Below are 7,351 nucleotides of genomic sequence, written 5' to 3'. Positions count from 1 at the left end.
ATTGAAAAGAGAGGAAAAGGCCAAGCTGTGAAGAGTTTTAAAAACCAAAGAGGGGGTTAAATTTTATCCTAGAGGTAGTAGAGAACAATTGGAGTTTATGGAGTATACTTTAGGAAGATCATTTCATCAGCTCTATGGAAGATGTTTTATTGTGAAAAAGGACAGCAGGAAAACAATTAGAAAGCTATTACAATAGTCTAGGCAAAAGGTAATGAAGTCTTGAGCTAGAATGCTGCCTGTGTGAATGCAAAGAAGGGGATATATATATATATATATATATATATATATATATATATATATATATATATGTATATACACACATATACATGTATCTACATATATACATACATTCACACACACACGTGTGTGTGTGTGTGTGTGTGTGTGTGTGTGTGTAAGATGGCATAAAAGCAAAATTTAACAACTAGATATAGGGGGTGAATGAGAGTAAGGAGTTAAGGATAACAATGAGATTGCAAGCCTGAGTGACTGGAAGCATGGTATTACCTTTAATGGTAATAGGAAAAGTGGGGGGAAAGATGGGAGAGGTTTAGAAATTGGTTTCTATTTTGGATATATTGAGCTTGAGATGTCTATAGAATAACCAGGTGAAATATCTGATAGGTAATTTGTGATATGGAATTGTCACTTAAGACAGAGTGAGTAGGGTTAGACATAAAAATCTTCATAGAGATGATAATTAACTTTTGGTCCTGATGAGATTACCAAGTATAAAAATGTAGAGAGAAAAGAGAAGAGGGTGTAGGTCAGAGTTTGAGGAGAATATCCAAATTAGTTTAATGAAACTATTCATTCATTCATATCATCAAGATTCTGAGGAGAAACAAGAGAAAGTAGAGTGTCAAAACCCAGAGAGGAAAAGATATGCAGTACAAAGTAATCAACAATGTAAAATGATGCAGAAGGGTTGGGATGGGTGAGGATTAGAAAAAAGTCATTAGATTTGGCAATTAAGTGATTATAGGTAACTTGAAGAGAGCTTAAGTTTGAAGCTATAAAATGTTTCAGTTGAATGACAACATCAGAAGTCAGAGGAAAGGATTTAGAAGAGAAGGGAAGAGCTAGCAGAAAAACAATGTACATTTTTAGAGATTTTTAGCCAGGAGGGAAGGAGTGATATGGGAGGTCAATATTTTGTGGGGAACATAGAATGTAATGAGATTTTTTTTAAGGATGGGGGAGACATGAATATATCGTAGGAATCAGAGGAGGAATAGGACAGAATTTATGAGAGAAGATGGGAGGGGATGGGATTCAGTCAGGGAGTTGTCTTTATAAAAGAGAAAGACCATCTATTCATTAGAGCCTGCAGAAAAAGAGATTTTTTTAGGGAATGATTTCAAAATAATGCAAGAGGAGATGATAGGGAAAAGAAGGAGCTCTCAGAAAATGGTCTCATTTTTTTCAATGGAGTAGAAAAGATGAAAGATGTGATTTCAAGCCTATGGATGGCTTGAGAAAGTAAAGATCATAGATGATGATGATTGATGATGATGACAATCTAAAAGTCAAAAAATGAGTGACCAAGTTAGGATGATTTACAAACTTTTCCATTGGTCCAAAGCTTCAGTATGAGCATCACTGGGGATAGGTTGGGATTGTGTGGCTCACCAAGTGCAGGGCCTTCTTTGCCAGAGTCTCTTACTCACAACATAGGACCTATAACATAGTTCAGTCTTAGAATAAAAGCAGACTGACATATGGTCAGTAGGAAAGAGGGTGAAGGGAGAGGCAGACTGCATTGAGTATGCTATTTCACTTCTTTTAGTTCATATTTCTTTATTTATAGAAAATGGAGAAAATAGTATTTTTATTACTTAGTTGACTAGGTCATTGTGAAATTCAAAAGACAGATTGTATATAGCGTGCTGTGCAAATTTTCAAGCACTCAATAACTGTCAGTTATTTCTAATATAACATATACAATTATTCTTCATTATCATAGGATTTAACAGACAATTCAGTAAATAGATATTAAATACCTGTTACTTGCAAAACAATAGGGATACAAATCCAGAACTTTTTATATTATATAACATTAAAGCTAAGGATAACAAGAGGGAGAATAAACAGAGAGAGAGAGAAAGACAGAGACAAAGAGAGAGACAGAGACAGAGATAGAGACAGAGAGAGAAAAACAGAGAGACAAAGACAGAGACACACAGAGAGAGAGAAGGCGCAAAGACAGGCAGAAGCAAAGAGGAAGACAGAGACAGAGACAGAGAGGAAGAGAAAGAGAAAGAGAATATTTACATCACACTTTAGGTTTGCAAAGTTATTTACATATATAATCATATTCCTGGCTTGCAAAAACCCTGTGAGGTGAGGGCTATTACTATTTTATGAGAAAACTGAAGCTGAGAGAGGTTGTGACTTGTGCAGAGACAACACAATTTGCTAAAATCTGTGGCAGGATTTAAACTCAAATCAAACTGATTTCAAATCCACTATGCCACCAGAGCAAAAAATGGAAAAAAGTAAATAGACAATGCAGAATTGAATTGAATCAGAATATATCATTAATCTCAGTTGTATTTAAGAAATTGTGTAGCACTTTTCAAATTTTTCAAACTTTCACTACTAGAAAATCCCCTCTTTTTTACACAAATATTCTTCCAATGAATATGGCTGAGACTCCAAACACCATGATCCCTCAGAAAAATTACAGGTGACCTAAAGGACAAGAAAAGCTGCATTATGTATAAACAGGCAATGGTGTAGCTCAGGCGAAGTGGTGTAAATTATTCTGCATCTCCTGGACTCTGGGCATTTTATATCTAGAAAAGGAGGTGGGTTCAAAAATAAAGGATGGCAGAATAAACTGGGTGTTGTATTAGGATCATAAAACACTAAAAGACCCAGACAAAGTTTTTCAGCATAGCAGAATGTTATGTTGTCCTTCTAGAAAGCATTTTTATATTGACATGGACAAGAATTTTCTATGGAAGATAAGACAATTTGCACCAGTAGAGGAAATACACCATAAGGATATGAGGTTCTATTGAAGTAATGAATTATAAGAAAAAATAAATTATTTTTTTGTGTGTGTGTGTGTGTGTGTGTGTGTGTGTGTGTGTGTGTGTAGGTTAGGGAGAGCAAGAAATGTTTGCTGTATCTTAAAAAAAATTCAGTTGTTTTCCCTCACTTGACTTGCCTATTTCTCTAACCAGAAGTAAAAACAAATCCAAAGACATTATTAAGCTTTTATCACACGTTGGAAGTTTTGCCAGAAGGCTCCTTGGGAGAAGAAAGAAACATATCCAGGGAATATGGGAAGTAACTAAATCCCAAAAAACATAGCCCAGTGTATGAATAGGGGGCACAGGGAATGCTCGCTGACTTCACAGGGCAATTGGAGCTGATTAACCAGGAAAGACATCTAAGGGAGGACTTCTGAACAGGATTTATAAGAAAGGAGAGACCTGTCATATGAAAATTGGTATAAAAATATGATACCTGGAGATGTGCTTGTCTTGTGCACTAGGCTTAATAGTGCACTGGTAGAGTTACTTCATGATCTGCAGCCCAGATGTGCAACTTTCAAAGGGTTTCCACACAGCCAGACACAGAACTGGGCTGCTCAGAGGTTCCCCCCAGGAGACCTAGGACTTAGCAGAATTCACTTGGGGACCCTGGTGGGTCAATTCGCTGCCAGACCCAACAACTCATCTTCATCGTTTGCCCAGCCTTACATCCCACTAATGATCAGTCCTCATAATGAAGGTATTTTTTGCCCTGCCGAGAGTCACAAGGAGAAAAATTGATTGACAGTGTTATCTGGATTGTAGTAATTAAATCAGGGCAGACAAATCCCTGTTCTCATTATATTTCAGACGTGTCTGAAGCATTAAAAAAAACCCACTACAGGTGAAGAGTGATGACTCTCTTCTTGCAGTGTGTTATGAAAGTAGGAGCCTCTGGACAAATATGAAATATGCTCCTTAGGATAGAGATGATGTCAATTGGGTACACAAAACATATCCAACCAAAGGGTATCTGAATTAAGGAAGGACACTCTTTCAGCTTAGGGATGGACCAAAAGAATATAGCAGATAGATCTTAAAATGACATTAAATAGGAATCACCCAATCTAACTCCCTTCATAGAAAGACCAAATGAATTACTGGATAACATAGACTTTGTATCCAAAACAAAACAAACAAAAAAAAAAAAACAGAGCTTGAATTTGAATTCTCTTTTTTTTCTGCTCTAAATCTAGTGTTCTTGTCACCACAACTTCCCCTGATGCTATCTATACATTTACATCAAAAATGATTCATTAAGCAAAAACTAGTAAATCCAGATTTAAAGAAATAAGTAATTTCTTCCAAATGTATCAAATGGGAAAAATACTCTGTGGTTTTTCATTTTTAAATGCAAAAATGACATCATAAATTCAACAAACAACAGGCTTTTTAATAAAGAATTTTAGTAAATGCTTTAAATAGAGAATTATTGAAAAATATAATTGTTTCAAACCCTGCAAAGGCTGGTTTCCAAAGCAGAGATGGAGTAGTCTGTGAAACTGACTGGTTAGGTTTGCCTGTGAAAGAATGGGGGCAGTGTTTGAGGAGGAGTAGTAAGATCAGGGTGATAGAGCCCCTCAAATAGCACGAGCATATAGTTAAAATTTCAGTGTGAGCATTTACATCTCAGAAATCAGCAAATACCACAAATCAGGGGTTTAATTATTATTATTATGTCCAGACTTAAGTGATGAAGAAAATATTTGTAATGCAGATTAAATTTGAAAGTATGTCTGCAAACAATTGTATTGTTTTTTGGAGATCCTGTTCTTAAGCACGAGTAAGATCCACTTCTAAACTTGACATTTCTTTGAAGCAAGGATCAAGTTATTCTAGTTGAACGCTCTATCCATGAAGAAGCCTTGTGTTTTATTCACTGGAAGATCATGAAGAAAAAACAAAGTTACTGTCATGAAAGGACCTGCTAATTGTGCAAAAATATCCCTACATGTGAAGAAAGAACTCCTTAATCTGAAGAGACATAGGAGGATATGAGAATGTCGTGATATTATGTGACCTAGATATGTACTTACTTTACTCATTCATGGTAGAGAGCAGAAAATCTCAGTTATCTACCATTAATTACTCCAATGAAGGACTTTTTTTCATTATAGTAATAACATAGTAATAATTTCTTTGTAGATCTAAATACAAAATTGTAGCAAAAATTATAATTTTTGTATTAGTTAATATGCATTTGTCTCTCAATTTATTCAAAAAGGAAATGGGTTCTTTACCATAATATCTTCCTTTTTTAAAAATAGCTTTTATTTTCAAAATGCATGCAAAGAAAGTCTTTTCAAAATACATGCAAATCTAATGTTCCAGGCTTTTCTCCTTCACCCCCTTCCCCAGGCAGCAAGCAATCCAATACTGGGAAATGAATGTAAACTGTTATTTTTACCTTCTGAATCCAATTCTTCCTGTGCAACAAAAAATTCGGTTCTACACACATATATTGTATCTAAATTATACTGTAATATATTTAACATATATAAGACTGCTTGCCATCTGGGGGAGGGGGTTGGGGGAGGAAGGGAAAAAATCTGAATAGAAGTAAGTGCAAGGGATAATGTTGTAAAAAATTACCCATGCATATGTACTGTCAAAAAATGTTATAATTATAAAATAAAATAAAAAATTCAAAAAAATAAATAAATAAATAAAATTAAAAAAAGAAAAATATAAAAAAAGAAAAATAGTATATAATGGAGACTCATATATATATAATATATATGAATATAAATAGGAGATCTAAATATCTGTATCACAACTAAAAATCCTACTTTTTTTAAAAAGGCTTTTCTAAACCCTCTTTAATTCTATGATATTCATGTTTTTAATTATTTCCTAATCTGTCCTGCATATAACTTACTTTATATATATATTTGATTGGATGTTGTCTTCCTAATTAGATTGCAAGCTCTTTGTAGGCAGGGATTGGATTTTCCCTTTTTTTTGAATCCCCAGAAAAAAAAAAAAAAAATGTGAGGTTCTTCCACTTATATTTCTACATCCATCCTGGTGCACAAGAAAAAAATCAAATAAAAAAGGAAAAAGAATGAGAAAGAAAAAAATAAACAAGCAAACAACAAAAAGGTGAAAATGCTATGTTGTGATCCACATTCATCCCCATAGTCCTCTTTCTAGATGCAAATGGTTCTATCTATCACAAGTTTATATGAATTGGCTTAAAACACCTCATTATTGAAAAAGAGTTACGTCCATCACAGTTGATCATCACATAATCTTGTTATTGCCGTGTACAATGATCTGGTTCTGCTCACTTCACTCAGCATCAGTTCATGTAAATCTCTCCAGGCCTTTCTGAATTCATCCGGCTGATCATTTCTTATCACATTTTCAATAGAATGAATTTGGAATGTATTGGCCATAGAAACATCTCCCAAACTATCTTTCTGAAATATGGAGAGATGTGAAGTCCCTAATAATAATTAGATGGAATCAAGATTGGTTGAACAACTGGACTTAAAGAATGGTAATTAATGTCTCAGTGTCGATTTGGAAAGAATGAAATGAATCAGGTGACTTTGCTTTGGTCTGTACTATTAAACATGTTAATCAATCATGTCAATTAAAGCATAGAGCAATCAATCAATTAATTAGCCAATAGTTACTTAGTGCCTATTATGAATCAGATACTGTACTAACCATTGGGGATACAGGCAAAATAAGAAAACAACTGCAAGTACAAATACATATCCCTGTCTCAAGCTGTCTCCTCTTCCCAATTTTTCTATTATTAATAAAGGTAGCACCATTCTCCACGTTACCTAAGCTTGAAACCCCTGTGCTATCCTTAACTCCTGACTAACATTCATCCATGTTTCCAAGCCATTGTCAAATCTTGTCATTTCCATCGATTCACTTCTTGCACCACCTGTCCCTCTCTGCCCACTCACACAACCATTACTCTGATTTTTTTTTATTGCTTCTCAGCTACCCTCTACCAGTCTGATGCAAGCCCTTTTTCCTTCATCTCTGGACTTTTATGATAGCCTTCTGGATGACCTTCCTACCTCAAGTCTCTCCCTCCTATGACACATAGGAGGGCTTGAAAAGGAAAATTCACTCAGTTTTATACATGTTGAGTTTGAAACATGGTACAGTCAGTTCAAGAAGTCCAAAAGGCAGTTGGTGATACAATCAATCAATATAAAGCATCTGCTATGTACCTGGCACTGTGCTAAACACTGGAGATGCAAAAAGAAGCAAAAGACAGTTTCTGCTTTTGAGGATCTCAAAATGGGGGAGACAAAAAAAATGCATTTTAAGATGTTATA

This window comes from Sminthopsis crassicaudata, chromosome 2 (genome assembly GCF_048593235.1).
Source record: "Sminthopsis crassicaudata isolate SCR6 chromosome 2, ASM4859323v1, whole genome shotgun sequence".
Classification (NCBI taxonomy): domain Eukaryota; kingdom Metazoa; phylum Chordata; class Mammalia; order Dasyuromorphia; family Dasyuridae; genus Sminthopsis; species Sminthopsis crassicaudata.
This window is presented reverse-complemented; position numbering follows the sequence as displayed.